We start from the raw sequence: 21312 nt of genomic DNA, 5'->3' as shown, positions 1-21312 counted from the left end.
TCTTTCTAAAAAATAAATTATTTGTACAAGGAATATTTAGTCTATTAGGAGAAAAGAAGCATGGACTATTTGCAGAATGGTCTTTTATAAGTGAAGAAATTACTGAAACAGTGAAAGAATCTTATTTAGACTAACCAGGTAGAGACAAAGCAGAATTGATGTTGTTCAACTTGATATTTAAACTTTCTAGTTGTAGAATAAGAATATGCATAATGACGCTGAGCATCAGAACATCATCGAACACCTAACTGTTTTAAAAGGCCAATCATCTCCACTATAGAGGGATTCTGGTTGTCTGACTCCACCCCTGCCTTTTTATACAGTGTCTTGAAAAAGTATTCATGCCCCTTTGAAATACCACTTATCAGATATTTATTTGTAAAAAAAATTGAAAAACATTTATCATTTTCCTTCCACTTCCCAAGTATGTGTCACTTTGTGTTGGTCTATCACATAAAATCCCAATAAAAATGCATTTACATTTTTGGTTGTAACATGACAAAATATGAAAAATGTCAAGGGGTATGAATACTTTTTCAAAGCCCTGTACGTGTTGAATACTCCATATTCCAACAATAAGATCTCCCTGCCATAATTCCCAGCCTGGTTATGTGCTCCTGGGAGAGTTTTGCTGTGATACAGCTCCTCCTATTATGTCTCCATAATATAAAACCAATACTACTGTAAATCAAGCAGGAATAGTGAGACCTCCTCATAATGAGCACATCAGGTGAACAGATCTGAGAACTAAGAGCAGTGATGGTGGGAACTCCTCATAATGGGTACAAAAGGTGTGCAGACCCAGGAGTACTTACAGGGACAGTTGGAGACTCTAATAATGGACATAGAAGGGGTGCAGAGCCGGGACCTCAGCATAGAGATCCCATTATAGAATGCCAAAAAGATAGGAGAAACTGGTAGATGGTTTAACTCTCCAGCACCTACCAATAACTGAAATATCAGTTTTGAATGAACTGGCCCTTTAAATATATGCTCATTCCTTGCATGGCCTTTATCGATAGTGCTGCATAATTGTCATAATATGTTATAGTTGATGCATATTTGATATTCGTTATAGGATTTGTGTGAACAATATTTATTGTAAAAATTACTTTAGGCCGGCTAGTGTATCATTCCTGCTGGCAATTTGCCATGTTTAGATGGAACACAGTTGTGCTTTAACTGTTCTGAATTCAAATGCATTGCATAGAGACTATACAACACTCTCCTTTTGAATATTTTGCTGCAGGTGACTTTAAAGGGGTTGTAAAGTTGTTTTTTTTTTTTTTTTAAAATAACAAACATGTTATACTTACCTTCACTGTGCAGCTCGTTCTGCACAGAGTGGCCCCGAACCTGGTCTTCTGGGGTCCCTCGGCGGCTGTTTCAGCTCCTCCCCGCAAGCATTTACCACCTTCATGCGAGCTCCCTCGCACGGTGGTGAGTGCTTGCGGGCGCGCTCCCGTGATACAGCTGGCGGCTATAGCCGCCCGCTGTATCACTCGGCCCCGCCCCCCGGCGCGCCGCGTCATCGGATGTGATTGACAGCAGCGCGAGCCAATGGCTGCGCTGCTTTCAATCCATCCACTGCAGCCAATCAGCGACCAGGCTGAGCTGCAATGAAGCTGACGAGGACGAGGAGTGAAGATTCGAGGCGTCAGGTAAGTAAAACGGGGGGGCTGGGGGCGGCGGTACTGTCAAAAGTTTTTTCACCTTAATGCATAGAATGCATTAAGGTGAAAAAATTTTTACCTTTACAACCCCTTTAAAGGAGACGTGTTGATTGACATCAGCATTGGCCCGTCATTCACTATCTCTATTCAGCGCAGAAATATTTCAGAGATATCATCCTTCTCAAGCATACTGAGCACTGTATTCTAGAAGTCAAAAAATGGATGAACAGCCGAACCGGGGCGTTTGATTGGTCACATACCTCTATATTTGCTACAGAAATGGCAGGAAATAGGTGAAGTATCTGCCAATTTTTTTTATCAGAGTACAGTGCAATGAGCCAGTAATGTTGGGAGGAGGCCAGACACAATGGGGGAGATTTATTAAAACTGGAGCTTGCAAAATCTGGTGCAGCTCTGCATAACAACCAATCAGCTTCCAGGTTTTACTGTCAAAGCCTAATAGAACAAGCTGAAGTTAGAAGCCAATTGGCTGCCATGCACATGACTGCTGAGGCGCAATGGGCTTAGGTCCCACTTAACGTAACACCAAGGGATAAAATCCCCCACCACCCTTGCCCTTCACTCCATTAAACACGACACTTACAACCATTAGGTTGGAAAGGGCAAGGCCACAGCTTTATTAAATTCCAACACATAACATGTGAACATATTTAACCAGTACCAGTCACAGTCGTACTGTGAGCACTTAACCAAAAGAGGGAAGTGGTGAACATACTTAACCAGTACCAGTCACAGTCATACTGTGAGCACTTAACCAAAAGAGGGAAGTGGGGCCTGTCCTTACCATAAGTGCTGGACAGACAGCCTATTTCCAATTTTCCATCAAGGGCATAGCCCATTACAGCAACTTTAACTGCTGGCAAGGTCAAGAAAACCGCAGCAAGCTGTGACATACCAAACATAGGAAAAAAGGGGCGGGAGGGTGGGCAGCTCTTCCAACGACTCTTCCGAAAGACCCAGAATTCCCTGGGGCACACGATTTCCTGAGCTCAGGCCCATCCCATCCCCATGTCCCAACCAATCATTCCCCTTGTCACACACCTAGCCATGCCCCCATCAGTCAAGGCTCTCTTTCCCTAGGGGGCTCAAATTTCTGACCAGATGGGCACCAAATTGGTGTAAACTGCATAGCATTGAGCACTGTCCCGCTTGATGGCAGAGATCAAGTCACAGAACGTGTATAACCCACATAATTCCCCCCAGTGTGAAGAATCAAGATGATGGGGCCAGACACGTGGGACCGAATGCGTAAACACTCTGGAAGGACCTGAGGCCAGCGTAAACCGTGAAGCCCAAGCCAGCGGATTCGGCCGAGATCATAGGTAAAAACCCTCAATTCTTCCCGTAGCTCCGAACCTCTGCCTGGCCCAGTAAATGAAGAAATCTCCCACGATCCAGAAGAGAAGGGTCTCAAACGGGAAAAAAAAAACGGACGGCAACAAGGAAAGGAATCCGGAGAGAATAGGGAGGGAAACCGGATGCCAGGAATCGGGGGAATAAGTCGCACACCTCCAACCCCTCAGGACCCGACGGGTCGGAAACACTTTTGTGATGTCCTCCCACCCAAGGAGCTGAAACCAAGAAGGACAAAAAAGGCATGGCCGACAAAACCGTGGCAACCTGAAGAACCTCTTGTACTAAATAAACAAGGTAAGAAATGGAAACCCCCAAGAACCTTTTGTAGTAAATAAACAATGTAAGAAAATAAAGCCACACGTATTACCTTTGAAGACGAGATGGAAATCTGACAGCCCGACGCCTGAACCCATTTGTCCCACACGCGGTAGTACGACTCCCATGTCCGAAGGGAAGGCGACACCCAGAGGACTGGCAAACCTCGAAAACGAGGTTCCACAAGTAGGCCGGACAGGGGAGGCCCTCCGGGGGAAGCCAACGGGGCGAGGGAGCGGAAATGATGGAGCTTGAACGAGAGGGAGCATCGGCAATATTATTAGCAGTTCCAGGGACATGCCTAGGTCTAACGCAAACGTTAAACTGCAGGCACTTTAAAACCAAAAAAACGCAGCAACGACATGACCAGAGGGAATCTGGCAGACTGTTGATTGACCACCTGCACCACGCTCTTGTTATCAGACCAGAAAAAACCCACCTATCGATTGCGCAACCGCTCACCCCACAGCTCAATGGCGATAATAATCGGAAAGCACTCCAGCCATGTGAGGTTGCACAAAAGATCCATGCGGGCCCATGAGGCCGGCCAACATTCAGCAGACCACTCCCTTTGGAAAAAGCACCGAAAACCACAGAAGCCTGCTGCGTCAGTGTATAGCTCCAGCTGTGAGTTCAGTACCACCTTCAGCAACCAACATGACTGGCCGTTGTAGGACTGGAGGAAGGACAGCCACATCCCCTAAGTCAATGGGCTTGATGATACGAATATAATGGTGGGGGCAGCCACGCCCTTTGTGGCCCATGCCAGACGTCTACAGAAAGCCCATCCAATGCTCGTGACGTGGCAGGTAAAGACCAATTGACCCAGCAAAGACTGAAGTTGTTTCAACAGCAGATTTTTTTTTTTTTTTTTTTTTTATTGCCAAGCGAACCAGGGAGAGTAGCCTGGCCAGCTGGAAAACCATCTCCACGGTGTCGATTTCAATACCCAAGAAGGCCAGAACCGTCACCAGGCCCTCGTTCTTGTCGGCTGACAGCGGGATGGCACTCACAGCTGTCAGATGGGCCCGCGAAGAGGAAGTTATCCAAATAGTGTAACACGGACTGCAAACCAACCGCCTGGACAACTACCCGTTCAAGAAAACTACTGGAGAGTTCAAAGAAATAATAAGAAAAGGTACAGCCCATGGGAAGGCACGTGTCAAAAGTAGCTTCCCTGAAAGTAACCTCCCAGTAGATGGAAGCATCTCGGGTGACCGGGAGGAGGAGGAGGGCAGACGCAATGACCGCCTTGGCCAGCGAGGCCAAAGGACAAGCCATCCTGATCAAGTTGAGCGCCTTGTCAAATGAGGCGTAGTGGACCCTTGATTCCTCCTTGTTGATGCTGTCAGAGACCGAGGAGCCAAAAGGATAGGACAAGTGGTGGATAAGGCAAATTGTTTTTTTTTTTTTTTTTTAAATTAGACGCCATGGTCGGCACACCCGAAGGAGTAAAGGGGGGTCCAAAAACCACAGTCTAAACCATCCCTTAAGGTCAAGGCTTCTCTATGAAAGGGAGGGGGGAGGGTACCAGTCTAACCAGGAAAGCATCACTGAGACGATCACTGGGGTTTTCCGGTTCAGAAATGTCAAGCTTGGCCCCCGGCCGAGAAAGAGCATAAGCGATAACCATAGGCTACCATCCTGGCAATCAAAGCAGAACTCCTTCCTTGAAGCCTCTCTTTGGCGAAACTGCGTGTCATAGTGGAAAACTGGTCCCCGTACGCCTAATAGGCACCCCAAATGTGATCAAGATAACAAAAATTGATGTACTAACGCTGGAAAACGCTTGCAAGGCACTCCGGCGTAAGCATGGAACCCCCCGGCAGCTAGTTCCTGAATGTCCGAGGAAGCGGCTTGGATTTTTCGCACCGCCACGTCAACCCAACGGGATTTTCCGATCGTTTCATGGTCAGGGAGGGACCAAGGGGATTTGACGATCATTTTACGGTCAGGGGGGGCTATGGTGTGGAAAACCATAAATTCGCATCACCAAATTTTATCCTTGACGTCTTCTGACAGGTGCGTGCCGGTGGCTAAACCGCCCACGAAGCGCCACCCGCGGAAGAGGCCGGACTTCATGCCGAACCCGACACACCCATGCGAGACAGGACCGATTTTACGACCGTGACAATGCGTTCGTCCGATGGACCCGATATGGCAGCATCACTGGACCTACCCCAATCAAATCACAATCATACTCACTTAGTCGCGGGTGTGCAGCTGAAGAAGGGCGACCAACAGCAGGTCCAGGAGGAACACCCGGTACAGGATCGTCCGTGGGAGGAGCCGTCAGGAGGCCGTGACGGCCATCACCTTGAAGGATGTTGACGGCTGCAAGGTCGAAGGATGTTGGCGGAAGGATAGGTCCAGGGGGGTGGTCCGGCCCCTGACCCTGAGGAGCCTGAGGGGCCGAGGACGGCAGCTGAGCAGCCTATAGAGCAGCCGGAGACCCAGGATGGAGGGCTTGCAGCGGGCGCAGCCCCATCCCTGGCGTGGCGTGCGCATCTCCTGCCCTACCGGGCGCAGGGAGATGGTGGGGTAAGGCTGTGGCAGTGGGCGTCCGGAAGGAAGCTCCAGCCCAGCCGGGCGCAGGGAGCTGCTGATGGTTAGAGATCAGTGATGATGGGGATGGGAGCCGGCGACCGTCAGCCATCCCCCGCCCAGCCGGGCGCAGAGAGATGTGAGACGGCAGGGGTCTGAGAAGTCTGAAAAGCACTGCCATCCCCCACCCAGCTGGGTGCAGGGGGATGCATGAAGGCAGGGGTCAGCGGTGGGGGGTGAGCGGCATGCGCCGACCCGCCATCCCCCACCCAGCTTGGTGCAGAGGGATGCATGAAGGCAGGGGTCAGCAGTGGGGAGGTGAGCGGCATGTGCAGCACCACCATCCCCCACCCATCCGGGTGCAGGGGGATGCATGAAGGCAGGGGGGTGAGCGGTATGTGCCGCACCACCATCCCCCACCCAGTCGGGTGCAGGGGGATGCATGAAGGCAGGGGGGGTGAGCGGCATGTGCCGCACCACCATCCCCCACCCAGCCGGGTGCAGAGGGATGCATGAAGGCAGGGGGGTGAGCGGCATGTGCAGCACAACCATCCCCCACCCAGCTGGGTGCAGGGGGATGCGGGATGGAAGGTTAGCGGCAGGGGTGAGCAGCATGTGTCGACCCACCATCCCCCACCCAGCTGGGTGCAGGGGGATGCATAAAGGCAGGGGTCAGTGGGGTGTGAGCGGCCTGTGTAGCTCCACCATCCCCCACCCAGCCGGGTGCAGGGGAATGTGGATGCACAGGGTACCTGGCAGAGGCTGTGATGTCTGGAACTGAATTTAATTCTCCCGCCCAGCTGGGCGCAGGGAGATACGCCAGCTGTGACACTCCGGCCGAATCATGCTGCACGGAGGAGGACGGGCGGTCAGTGCCAGAGCTCTGGGCTGGCGTGCCCGGCATCCGACACCGCAAGACACTCTACATGCGCCCCCCCCGCCGATCGCCGGTGGAGCGGGGGGGCGGGGAAGGGATGGCAACAGGCTGCTGCTCCCGGAGGTGAGAGGTGGGGAGTGCAGCGGCAACCGCCCAAACTGACGAGCGGGAGCCAGAGGGGGGGAGAGGTGGGGAGGCAGGATGCGGAGCCCAAGCAATGCCATGTGACTCTGGGGATCCTGGAGCGGGCCAGGCAAGAGGAATCCCGGCCCGCAGAGCAGACAGATAGGGAGGAGGGGGGACCCGCCAGGGGGTGCTCCGGCAGTGAGGAGAAGCAGGGGGGGGCGTGGCAAACGGATCTCCAAGGAATGGGGGGTGACATGAGGAAGGCCTCGAGGGACTGGGGCCAAGGAAGGGGGGGGCAGGTACGTCTCATGGCCGAGCAGCCTGGGACACGGGGGGGTGGAGGGGCATTTCAGGGGCAAGAATATCAGTTACCATGTCCTTGGAGAGCCGGCTCGTGGACCCCAGCCAGCAGAAATTCAGTGTCCATAGCAGAAGTGCAGGGTCCACAGCAGCTCTTCCAACGACTCTTCCGAAAGACCCAGAATTCCCTGGGGCACACAATTTCCTGAGCTCAGGCCCATCCCATCCCCATGTCCCAACCAATCATTCCCCTTGTCACACACCTAGCCATGCCCCCATCAGTCAAGGCTCTCTTTCCCTAGGGGGCTCAAGAGGCCTTCAGCTGCACAATATTTCAAGTGCTACAGTTTTAATAACTTCCCCTAATCTTTAAAGCATTTGTATTATCTTTTAATTACCTGTTTCAGTTTGTGAGAAGTTTGGTAAATCAGATAGTAATATTACAATTCATGGGACATGTGATCCCCAGAAAAAAAGAAGTGGAGGGGAGGGTGGAGAGGAGGGGGCAGGGGAGAAAACTGGAAAGAGGGGGAATGGAGAAAGGCAGAGAAAGAGTAAAACAGAGAATAGGCGAGAACAGCAGAGGAAGGTGAGGAGAGGGGAGAGGACAGGAGGGCAGGAGAGGAAGAGAGGAGATGAGGAGACAAGAGGAGAACAGTAAAAAGTGTAGGGGAAGAGAAGAGAGGAGAGCAGTGGCAATGGCTGAATTGGCCCATGTACAAGATCATGAGTTGGACCCCCGTGAACAATGGATGGGGGGAGGGGGCATGCCACACTGCACCTACCTACACTTGTACATTAAAAAAATTGTTCTGTTTAACAAAGGGGTGGGCACAGAGCTCCATCCCTAATAGTGGTTGTGGCCAGAATATTCCAATAGTGGAAGGGTCCTAAAGGACATAGCTAAATAAATCCTGAGTCTAAAGCCCCTTTCACACTGGGGCGGTGGGGGCGTTGGCGGTAAAACGCCTCTATTTTTAGCGGCGCTTTACTGTCGTTTTAGTGGCGTTATTCGGCCGCTAGCGGGGCTGTTTTAACCCCTGCTAGTGGCCAAAAAAGGGTTAAAACCGCCCGCAAAGCGCAGCTACAGGGGCGCTATCCCGGCTCTATGCCGGCGGGATAGCCGCGCTGCCCCATTGATTTCAATGGGCAGGAGCAGTGAAGGAGCGGTGTATACACCGCTCCTTCACTGCTCCAAAGATGCTGTTTGCAGGAGATTTTTTTCCCTCCTGCCAGCGCACCGCTCCAGTGTGAAAGCCCTCGGATTTTCACACTGGAGACAAAGCAGCGGCAGTTTCAGGTCGGTTTGCAGGCGCTATTTTTATCGCAATAGCACCTGCAAACTACCCCAGTGTAAAAGGGGCCTAACAGATACAACACTCAGCAAAAAAAAAAAAAAATATATATATATATATATATATATATATATATATATATATATATATATATATATATATATATATATATATATATATATATTTATATTTTAAAAAAAAGCTCTTCTATCGCTTATGCTTTTTAGTCTACCTTAGCCTCCCTGGCGGTATTCCCGAGTCTGGCTGGGGGTGGATTTTCAGTACCAAATGCGGTAACCCCGAGCCAGACTCGGAATCACATCGCATGATCCAGGAAGAGCTTACTTACCTTGTCCCCAGGATCCTGTGATGTCTCCCTGCAGTGTGTGCGAGCCGTCCTCCGCTCGATCTATCACAGTGCCGGGCTCCGTTCCCTGTGAGTGTTGTGACGCACGGGGACGGAGAACGGCACCAAATTCTAATAGTAAAACACACAATACATATACAGTACACTGTAATCTTACAGATCACATTACTGTATCAATTTATTTCAACTCCCTTTTGTCCCTAGTGATTTGTCCAGTGCCCTGCATGCATTTTTATATTATAAAAACTGTTCTTTTTGCTTGGAAACTGGAGATTGTCCATAGCAACCAAAACCGTCCCTTTACATCAAAAGCAGGTTTAGACCAGCTAGAAAACAGCGATAATAAATTAGAATCACTTGCAGAATTGAGCGATAGTGATTTGTGGGGAAATCCGTCATCAAACACTGAAAGTAACGACAGCGACAATTCTGCAAATGAGCAAATTTCAGTGTTTTTGATTTGATTACATTATTGAATCATTTTTTTTATTATTATATTATTATTTATTATAATTTATAGTTATTTATTATATTATAATTTATTATTTAGTGTTTCAAACATTATCATACCCGGGGTGTCTACTAGACTCTTGTCTGGACAGATATAAGTGTGTTATTCCTAAGAATTACAGGCCTACAATATAAAACGCCAAATTTCCATGCAAAATAATTGTACCGCTTTCAGCACCAAAAATATAAAATAATCATACCGCCAGGGAGGTTAAAGAAAAACTTCACAAAATGGTCAGTGATTGCTTGCCAACCAGCAACTAAAGACAAACAGTTTGTTCAGAAGGATTAAAGGTCAGTGGCTGGCTGCAAAAATTACTCCCCCCTCCCCCCCAGCATTGATGGTCAGTGGCTGGTTGGAACAATAACCCTGTAAAGCATTGGTTATCAGTAGCTGGCTTTAGAAATACAGTATTTGTGGTCAAATATCCCCCCAGCTCTGGTGGTCAGTGGTTGGCAGGAATAATAATTGGTGGTGCATGACTGGCTGGATGAGTATCCATCTTCCCCAGCATTGGTGGTTAGTGGCTGGTTGGTTGAAATAATAAACTACCCCCCACCAGCATTGCTTATTAATGGCTGCCTGGAACACTAAACCTGCTCCCAGCATTGGTGGTTAGTGGAGTGGCTATCTGGAACAAACATTTTGATCAATATGGGGCTGTAAAAATACACCCCTGCAGCATTGGTGGTCAGTGGCTGGCTGTAAAAATTCCCTTCCAATATTAGTGATCATCTAGTTGAGCACTAGATAGAGGCTTCTTTCAGTGCCAGGTGCCAGATCACAGAGAGCATTCCAGTAACTGGCACACCACTGCCACTCTGCCTATTGCAGCTGGGCACCCTGTAAATGGTACTATCTAGTGCAGATCACACTTCTAATGTATGCAGTGAGTGCAAAGTGGGCTGTACCCTCCTTGGGACACTGCATACACTGAACACATCATGTTTGTGTAGCAAGGTCCCAGGCCTCCTTTAGTCTAATGAGAACCTCCAGAGCCAAGCGCTGCTGACACCCTTCAGTATAGCATGGGTTGTAAGGCATAGTGGGTGTAGTGTAAGATAGGGGGCGCCAGACATTTCTTGAATGCAAAGAGATTTTATTTCTCTTGAACAGAACTGTAGAAGAGAGGTAGTTGCAATGTTAATTGACAGACTCCGAGACTTCTATAGGTAGACAGCCATGCAGGGAAAAGCATCCAGCTAGACACCACATCTGCATGTGTAGGAATGCTGTCTCCTATGGCAACAGTCTTGGAACAGTTCCTAACACAAATTAGGAACAAAAAACTCCTTCATTTTCTTTACAATCACTTCTTTTAGTTTCTCAAACCACTGAGCTCCCAGTCTCTCTGACTAGACTTAATGATACACTGCCACCGAATCCCTTGAACTCTTCCAGTCTTTACTTTTAGTATCTTCCTCAAGCGTCACCCCACGCTTCTCTGCTGGGTCCCTAGCTTGGCACTCCAGATACTTATCCAGCTTCACCCAAATGGCCTGCTCGACAAACAAGGCTGCTCTGCAAGCATCACCTCTGCTGGCTGGGTCCCTGGCTTGACACCTGCTGAAGTTTCCCCATTCTTCATCATCCATGGTTGGTGAGAATACTGCTCCGGTACTTGCTTCAGCTACTCACAGTGGTCCCTGGTAACAAGGTGGATGGTCCCTTAGTGGCGACAGCTTCCCCTCCAGACCAGCTTCCTACCTCTGACCATGACAGGTTCTCCGGCCGGCAGAGCCGGCACTTTTGGTTGGACTGCAAGGCGCAGTCCCAACCCTATGCTGCTCTCTTGCTTCTGGATAGGCCCTTAGACAGTCTAGCAGCCAGATGTGCCCAGGATAGGCCCATGCTCCGGCCTAGCAGCCCGGGCAATACAATACACACCCACCCAGACAGCTGTCCAGGTGGCACAGAACACTGATCACCTGACTCCACCCAAATGTATAGGTTCTCCCAGCAGGCCAAGGGATTTAAGAAAACTCCTGCCCATTGGCTGAGATACCCCATATACTTCTAATCTGTCCTTGCTTTGTCCTGGTCTTATCTAATGCCACCAGATACCAGGCCACCCAGCGGCAGAAGAGAGAAGGGCAACAATTCTAGACTTAGAGTGAAATCAAATGATCCCTAACAATGAGCCAAGGTAACTACACCTTACAGGTAAATTTAGGAGAAACCCTGCCTAAACATCAGGGTGCTACATCTGCTCCCTTGGAGGGGAATGAAGAAAAAGACAGCAGAGGAGAAGAGAGGGGAAACAAGAAAAGAAGGGAGAGAAGAAGAGGATAAGAAAGAGTAGGGGAGTAAATGTGAAGAGAAGAGAAGACAAGAGAAGAGAGGAGAGGATGGGGAAGGGGCAGGACACATAAAAAAAATTATAATAATTCAAATGTTCACTATGGAAATGGTTACATTCTTTATGACCCCAGTCTTATGTATTAGTACTACAAATATCCATCTACAACAGAAATGTTAGCAGTATTCACCAGCTGAGAGCTAATGTACTCAATGCCTGACAGAAAATCAATTTAATGTTGAATGTGACATGGGATGTGCTTCTGCCTTCCAGTGAGCGATGTGAGGAAAAGGAAGTTGGACTCAGGGCAGCAATTACCCATGTTGTAAAATTCGATCTCAACCTGGAAAATCTCACAGACCCAATTGTGCTACCACAAGCCGACTGCCTGGTGTTCTGGGGTATTCTGGAAGCCATCAGCAAAGACCTTGACGATTTTGTGAAAAATTGTAGGAGATTGTCAAAGCTTCTGAAACCTGGTGGGCGCTTGTTGTATTATGGAGGACTAAATGGCACATTTTATGTGGTTGAGGGGGAGAGGTTCCATATGGTAAAGTATAATGAAAACAACTTGAGAAATATACTCAGTAATGAAGGGTTTGTTATCACCCATTTGGAGGTCTCCCAAAGAAAGGCTGAGAGTGATCTGTCTGATTTTGATTCAGTTGTGTTCTGCACAGCTTATAAACAGCAGAAACATATTTAGGCATACCACCTACAGTATGTATTTGGCCAAGGTGTGTAGGCAGTCTTCTGGACACAGAGATTGTCAGTTGCAAACCTGCTTCAAAATCTGAAAAACAGCTTTACACAATAAAGGATGATAGCACTGCTGAGCGCACATCTGAAATAGCCAGGTGTAATCAAAGTATAGTAGATATGATATATCGTATATAGTATATAAAGATAATAAATGAAATCTGGCACATAAAATTCTGATAAAATAAAGGTAATAAAAATAAAATTGTGACTATTCTGCTACTTTAGGATACGCTATGCTCTGCCCATTGGGCTGCTGAAAACAACTTTTCATACTGGCATAAACAAGCTGTGGTCATTTTTAGCTAGTGGTTCTTGGCAGGCTTCCAAAGATACGCAAAAATCTAAATATTCTGATTTCAGAACTTTTATTTGTGGTGCTTTTACACCTTGATTCATGCACTATTTAACCCTTTATGAACCTTTTTCCACCAGCCATATGCATATATGTGGCAGCATGATGGTAGATTTTAACACCAGGCAGCCATATTCATGTGTACTTCCGGCAATGCTGTTTTGTGTTGGGAGTGAACTCACTTTGTGCCCCTCAGTGCTGTGGCTGAGCTGTCACCAACAGCGCCCAGTCACTATTTACGATCAAGTGATCACTGTGGCAGCCAAGTTATAAAATGATCAGAAACCTGCCCACCAGCCTCTGATATTAAAGTGTTTGTAAACCCTTATATATACCCAGTGAATTGAACAGCCTCAGGTGATACACAGAGATTAAACAAATCCTCTTCCATAGGTTTTACTTTTTTTTCTGCAGTCTTACATAGTTACATGGTTAGCAAGGTTGAATAAAGACACTGGTCCATCCTGAGTGAGTGTGCATGCGTGTCTAAAATTATCTTTATTTATTTAAGGTACCCATATAGCACCGTCAATTTACGCAGCGCTCCACACATACATCACACACTCGCATCGGTCCCTACTGTAGTGATTTAATATATACTGGGTGATATGATGTAGAGTGGGTATGATAATGAATTAGTGGTTATTATAATGATGATGTAAGTACTCTTCCGCAGCAACCCAATTCTTCCAGAGAGATGCACTTTATTGACTTCCAACACAGAACAAAGTCCAAAGTCCACAGATGTCAAAAAAATCAGACAGAGTAGATATAATTCAGAGCCCCATGTTCCTAGGTCTGTGTGTGCATCATACACAGACAGACGATACTTAAACTATAGACTGAATGCCGTGTTATATTCACCAGGCATTGAATGGCTGAGCAATTTGATTGGCCGTTTCAATTTAGGACTTTGATAAGCTTTAGTCTATCAGACAGACAACTCCCAGCCGTGAACAGCTGTAGTCGTAAACTGCCCCAATTTGCACTCCCACATATCAACATCAACAAGTCCCCTTAGATATGTGTAATTAGATTAGATTAACAGATACCACCTGAATACCCTTTTGAGCCCTTGGAATACCTACATTATTCTTGCATATTAATATCAACAAGTCTCCTTAGATATGTGTAATTAGATTAACAGATACCACCTGAACACCCTTTTGAGCCCTTGGAATACCTACATTATTCTTGCATATTAATATCAACAAGTCCCCTTAGATATATTAGCCCCACAGGAGGGAGCCTCCGCTAGGCCAACCCAAAACACTCCTTGATCCCATTGTTACCCCCTCAAGTCTAATTACCATCAATAAATACTTCTTCTATGGTCCTTTAAACAATGTACCCTTTGAAATGTTCAATTAAGTTAACAGCCCATACCTCACACCCCTAGGTAGACTTGCATAAGACTAACACATCAAAGGGTCTTCAGCTGTTATCTTAAAATTGAGTTGGCTTGGACAAATCAACCATTGTCAACTCAATTCTGGCCTAGTTAATATTGACTGTATGTGTGTACATATAATAATGTCCCACATAAATCAGTGAACATATTACAACATATACCCCCACTTGGGTCAGTTCTAACTACTAGAACTGACCCATAAATCAAACAAAAAATATCATTTCGATTTAAGGTACTGGATGCTTTACAATGGCTCATATAAAATATGAAGTTGAAACTGGTTACATCTCTCTTTGCCAGCCTCTAAAATATCCCCATGAAACAGTTATTAGATAATATAACTTTTAGACCATGACTAGAAAAGGATTTGGTAAACATCAGTGGCCCATATAGCTGTTAGGCCTTATTATATCACATCAAGATCTTGATTATTGCGCAAAGACGAGCTGATGTCACAGTCCATCCTTTGGTCTGACTTCATCACATCTCTGCACCATCTCACTGAAAGTAAACTTGGTATGCTCTGGGAACTCCAATCCACAAAAGTCCAGGATTTTTTTCATCTCCAGGCTCAAGCTTTCCATATTTAAAGATGCTTTTACGCAAACACTCTACTTTCATCTTTATAGTAAGAAGAACTATCAATGTACCAGCACTCACTTTCAAGGTAGAAAAGGTTTGGATATGGCAGTAAAAACTGTGCTGCAAACTATTTCCTTGACTTGACATTCATGAGTCCATCTTTGTTGATTGCCAGTCACAATTTGCTTTTGTAATTTGCTGTAGGCCGACCCCTCATTGCCTTCAATAAAGCAGTTACTTGGATCATTCAGTCCACAATTACAGTTGAATGGTATACCAACATATATATATACCCCCACACGATGGTTCAGCTAGAATCAGCTTGACATCAGTGTTTATCAGATCTTCTATCCAGACAAAGCGGCAGTGGAAATTCTTGCCAGTATCTTCACCATGAAAGGTAGAAAGGTCTTTTCCATCCATATATGTCATAGCCTTTAGCATATTATAAACAACTGAATCAACAAAGTTTCAAATCATGACTAGAGTGATGAATTTCACTCACCCCTCTTATAAATTTAGGAAAACCACCCAACATACTATAATTTATGCTATGCCAAGCCATTGTGCAGCATCTCACCTTAGATGTCAAATATATTGATCAATACGCATTATGTAATATGTACAGATGTTATGAAAATTATTTTGGGTTTAAATGCTTCTCTTTGGTTTTAAGATAAAGTTCAAGAAATAAAACATAAAGAAAATAAAAAATGAAAAGCAAAATATATCAGGAAAAGGGAGAAAAATTAAAAATTAGGGCGTTGAAGAAAAAAGAAAAAAAAAAAAGGTCCATTGCTTGATGAATTTTGAGAGAGTCCATGAATGCTTTATAATTCCTTGTTGTCTATTCAGGATTTCTTCCATAATTCTCCACCCACTAGCCAGCAATTTCAGACTGTGCTTCTGCTATTCACCTTCATTTAAATGTCAATATCTGAAAGACAAAAAAAACTCTCCAACAAACCTAATTAGCAAGGTCTTTAAAAGTTGTTTGAAGTTAAAACAAAACACTATTTACACATATACAGTTTAAAGCTAATTCACCCCCACTGCTAGAGAAGTGTCATCTGCATTCAAAAACTGATCTGGAGAATGTACATCTTGTACATTCATGACACCCTGTACCCCTTTCAACTGCTCTAATAATTTATCACGTTCCCCTCTCATCTTGTCGTACTCAATCTTCAGGTGGTCATATTTCTGTTTTAACTGAGAAAACAGTATCCAAGTCTTGGACCTTTTCTTATTATTATTTTGGTCAGCTCTGTTTTTCATATTAATATCACTTATTTTTGACCCGGTGTGTCCTCTCTGGGTGTTATCATAGGATATTATCTTCTGATCTTTATGCTCAGTATTTGTCCTAAACAATGTGGCTAAATCAATTTTGACAGCCTGCTCATTTGACTTTCTCCATAAATGGTCTGCTCTCAACAATATGTCTTTTAAATCATGAGGATTTGGGGTAACTAATAAAATATTTTGTTTGATATCTTCATGCAATGCATCTAGAAACATACTCATATGTATCAAGCCACCACGCTCAAATGCAAGATTATTACTGACCAATAATTCCATAATAGTTGCTATCCTGTGTGACAATTCATAGGGAGATTCATTTTGCATTTGTTGGATCCTCCCATGAATAGTAACATCAGAATGTACACCATACAAAACACATAATAATTCCAGTAATATGTCCCTTGTCCTCAGAGGCTGAATACAGATCTGTGTAATTCTCATCCAAAGACCACTTCCTACAGAATGTTGCAAAACTCTTTCTAAGTCACATGGGTTGAGATTGTACATATCTCTGACCTGCTGCACGTCACAAAACCATTTTAAAAATCTGTTTAAATCATGGTATGGAACCATTCCTATTTCTTTAAGAATTGCGTCTAATTCTTTTGCTTTCAAAGGCTTCATTACAAGCTGAACTTCACCTGTATTATTATTATTGTTATAGTGGGGGTATATGTAGTGATTTAATATATACTGGGTGATATGATGTAGAGTGGGTATGATAATGAATTAGTGGTTATTATAATGATGATGTAAATACTCTTCCGCAGCAACTCAATTCTTCCAGAGAGATGCACTTTATTGACTTCCAACACAGAACAAAGTCCAAAGTCCACAGATGACAAAAAAATCCAACAGAGTAGATATAATTCAGAGCCCCATGTTCCTAGGTCTGTGTGTGCATCATACACAGACAGACGATACTTAAAGTATATTCATCAGGCATTGAATGGCTGAGCAATTTGATTGGCCGTTTCAATTTAGGACTTTGATAAGCTTTAGTCTATCAGACAGACAACAACTCCCAGCCGTGAACAGCTGTAGTCATAAACCGCCCCAATTTGCACTCCCGCATATCAACATCAACAAGTCCCCTTAGATATGTGTAATTAGATTAGATTAACAGATACCACCTGAATACCCTTTTGAGCCCTTGGAATACCTACATTATTCTTGCATATTAATATCAACAAGTCCCCTTAGATGTGTGTAATTAGATGGCTTGGACAAATCAACCATTGTCAACTCAATTCTGGCCTAGTTAATATTGACTGTATGTGTGTACATATAATAATGTCCCACATAAATCGGTGAACATATTACAACACCTACCCTCAAGGAGCCCACAATCCAAGGTCCCTAATTCACATTCATTTACTAAGGCCAATTTTCAACAGAAGCCAATTAACCTACTAGCATGTCTTTGGAGTGTGGGAGGAAACCCACACAGGTACAGGGAGAACATACAAACTCCAGGCAGGTAGTGTCGTGGTTGGGCTTTGAACCAGCGACCCTTTTTACTGCTAGGCGAGAGTGCTACCCACTACACCACTCCACTGTGTCTTCGCTCCTCTACATCCCTTCAAAGGGGCAGAAAAGTGTTAAAATCTTTCTTCATCTGTTAGTATCACAAAGGAGGGGCAGAGAGGCTGCAGTTACAATGTGTGAGAGCTGATTGGGGGAAAGAAACACACTCCCCCTCCATACAGCAGAAGAACTGTGTTCTGAATAGACAAGTTGTCTGCTGAGCTACTTAAAAATGTATCTCATGTTTAGGGCAAACTCAGAAGTGACTAGAAAAAAAAATTGTTTTGTTTAGACTCATTATTTACATAAATGTGTTTAGTTAAATTTGTTTTGTTTTCGGAATTCATTTTGTTAATTCAAATTGATATCAATTCAAAATTTCCGAATTTGGTCAAATTGAACTCAATTCGACTAAATTGGGAAAATTTTAATTGATTTGAACTCAAATTCCATTCGAATTTGAATCGAATTTCATTCAAAATCAAATTTATTCTGTTAGAAATTCAAATTTCGGAAGATGGATATATTATTTTCTGATCCATTTCTATTCTATTATTTTATTTTCTATTCTTTTCTATTATATTCTTTTCGAAATTCGAATTTCAGAAAATGGTTATATTGTTATATTCATTTTATTCTATTCTATTGTTTTTTCTATTCTATTCCTTTCTATTCTATTCTTTTCTATTTACATTCAAATTTAGGAAGATGGTTATATTCTTTCTATCCTATTATATTATATTGTTTTTTTCTATTCTATTCCTTTATTTTTTATTTTATTTGGTTCTTTTATTCTCTATTCTAATTTGTTCTGTTTTACTCTATTCTTTTCTATTCTATTCTTTTCTATTCTATTCTATGTTTTTCTATTCTTTTATTTGTAATCTGTTCTGTTTTACTCTATTTTATTCTATTATTTTATTTTCTATTCTATTCCTTTATTTCTTCTCTATTTTATTCTCCTCAGAAATTCAAATTTGATTCAAAAACAATTAGAATTCAAATTTTGTCTGAAATTTTGTTTTGTTATTTCCGATTAATTTAATTTAGTTATTATTGTAATTCGTAAATTTCGGATACATCCAAATTTCTGAATAATGAAAACATTTTCAGAATTTCGATTTAGAATGAACTGAACCACACATGTCTAGAAGTAACACATGCTGATGACAGAGAAACAAAGCACTAGAGAGAAACGACACTTAGAGCTTTGGAGAGAGACAGATATATGTGCTTTGCTCAGATTCCAGACAGAGGTTTAGCCCAGGTTCACATTGATGCGATTTGGCTTGCAATTTGACTTGTCAAATCGCATTGCCAAATCGGCGGCTATTGCCGGCAATAGCACCGTCCGCATCGGTGCGACGCTGACTTGGCGGCATCGCACCGATTCCCAAAATTGCAATGTACACTTTGAGTGATTGAGGACCTAGTCTTGGCACTGCATGCATTTGTTCACTATGACTCAATGTCATGTGCAGACAACAGAATTTACATAAAGCGGTATTGTGTTGTACCTACATAGTTACATAGTAGGTGAGGTTGAAAAAAGACACAAGTCCATCAAGTCCAACCTATGTGTGTGATTATATGTCAGTATTACATTGTATATCCCTGTATGTTGCGGTCATTAAGGTGCTTATCTAATAGTTTCTTGAAACCATCAATACCCCCTGCTGAGACCACTGCCTGTGGAAGGGAATTCCACATCCTTGCTGCTCTTACAGTAGAGAACCCTCTACGTAGTTTAAGGTTAAACCTCTTTTCTTCTAATTTTAATGAGTGGCCACGAGTCTTGTTAAACTCTCTTTTGCGAAAAAGTTTTATTCCTATTGTGGGATCACCAGTAAGGATGAGCCGAACACCCCCCTGTTCGGTTCGCACCAGAACATGCGAACAGGCAAAAAATTTGTTTGAACACCCGAACACCGTTAAAGTCTATGGGACACGAACATGAATAATCAAAGGTGCTAATTTTAAAGGCTTATATGCAAGTTATTATCATAAAAAGTGTTTGGGGACCTGGGTCCTGCCCCAGGGGACATGGATCAATGCAAAAAAGTTTTAAAAACAGCCATTTTTTTCGGGAGCAGTGATTTTAATAATGCTTAAAGCGAAACAATAAAAGTGTAATATTCCTTTAAGTTTCGTACCTGGAGGGTGTCTATAGTATGCCTGTAAAGGGGCGCATGTTTCCCGTGTTTAGAACAGTCTGACAGCAAAATGACATTTCAAAGGAAAAAAAGTCATTTAAAACTACTTGCGGCTATTAATGAATTGCCGGTCCGACAATACACATAAAAGTTCATTGATAAAAACGGCATGGGAATTCCCCACAGTGGAACCCCGAACCAAATTTTTTTTTAAAAATAGCTTGGGGGGTCCCCCTAAATTCCATACCAGGCCCTTCAGGTCTGGTATGGACATTAAGGGGAACCCCGCGGCAAAATGAAAAAAAAATGGCGTGGTGTCCCCCCAATAATCCATACCAGACCCTTATCCGAGCACGCAACCTGGCAGGCCGCAGGAAAAGAGGGGGGACAAGAGAGCAGCCCCCCCTCCTGAACCGTACCAGGCTACATGCCCTCAACAATGGGAGGGTGCTTTGGAGTAGCCCCCCAAAACATCTTGTCTCCATGTTGATGGGGACAAGGGCCTCATCCCCACAACCCTTGCCCGGTGGTTGTGGGGGTCTACGGGCGGGGGGCTTATTGGAATCTGGAAGCCCCCTTTAACAAGGGGACCCCTAGATCCCAGCCCCCCCATGTGAAATGGTTTTGTACCCCTACCATTTCACAAAAAAGTGTCAAAAATGTTAAAAATTACTAGAGACAGTTTGACAATTCCTTTATTTAAATGCTTCTTCTTTCTTCTATCTTCTATCTTCTTTCTTCTATCTTCCTTCGGTTTCTTCCTCCATCTTCTTCTAGTTCTTCCTCCGGTGTTATCGTCTGGCATCTTCCTCCGCGGCGTCTTCTTCCCTTCTTCTCAGGCTGCTCTGCATCCATGATGGGAGGCTCCCAGTGTGTGAAGCTTCTCATCTTCTGATGGTTCTTAAATAACGGAGGGCTTGGACACCCGGTGACCCCGCCCCCCTCTGACGCACGGGGACTTGACGGGGACTTCCCTGTGGCATTCCCCGTGATGTCAGAGGGGGGCGGTGTCACCCGTTACATACCTGGGTGACCCCGCCCCCTCTGACGTCACGGGGAATGCGACAGGGAAGTCCCCGTCAAGTCCCCGTGTGTCAGAGGGGGGCGGGGTCACCGGGTGGCCCCGCCCTCCATTATTTAGGAACCGTCAGAAGACAAGAAGCGTCACACAGTGGGAGCCTCCCATCATGGATGTGGAGCGGCCCGAGAAGAAGAAGGGAAGAAGATGCCGCGGAGGAAGATGCCAGACAAGAACACCGGAAGAAGAATTAGAAGAACCAGAAGAACCAGAAGAAGATGGAGGAAGAAACCGAAGGAAGATAGAAGATAGAAGATAGAAGAAGCATTTAAATAAAGGAATTGTCGAAAACTGTCTCTTGTCATTTTTAACATTTTTGACACTTTTTTGTGAAATGGTAGGGGTACTTTTGTACCACCTTACCATTTTACACAGGGGGGAGGGTCAGGATCTGGGGGTCCCCTTGTTAAAGGGGGCTTCCAAATTCCAATAAGCCCCCCGCCCGCAGACCCCCACAA

General features: G+C 44.7%; 1 protein-coding gene and 1 pseudogene across 3 annotated transcripts in view; both read left to right on the top strand.

The window, feature by feature from the left end:
* The window catches only part of LOC141111148 (indolethylamine N-methyltransferase-like), a 125240-nt gene that overhangs the window by 9225 nt on the left and 94703 nt on the right, over window positions 1-21312 (top strand). The window lies entirely within an intron of this gene.
* LOC141111447 (nicotinamide N-methyltransferase-like) lies at window positions 718-13578 on the top strand (annotated as a pseudogene).

Source organism: Aquarana catesbeiana, linkage group LG10, assembly GCF_042186555.1.
Source record: "Aquarana catesbeiana isolate 2022-GZ linkage group LG10, ASM4218655v1, whole genome shotgun sequence".
In the NCBI taxonomy this organism is placed as follows: Eukaryota; Metazoa; Chordata; class Amphibia; order Anura; family Ranidae; genus Aquarana; species Aquarana catesbeiana.
Note: the sequence above shows the minus strand (reverse complement) of the source record. Positions and strands in the feature narration are given on the sequence as shown.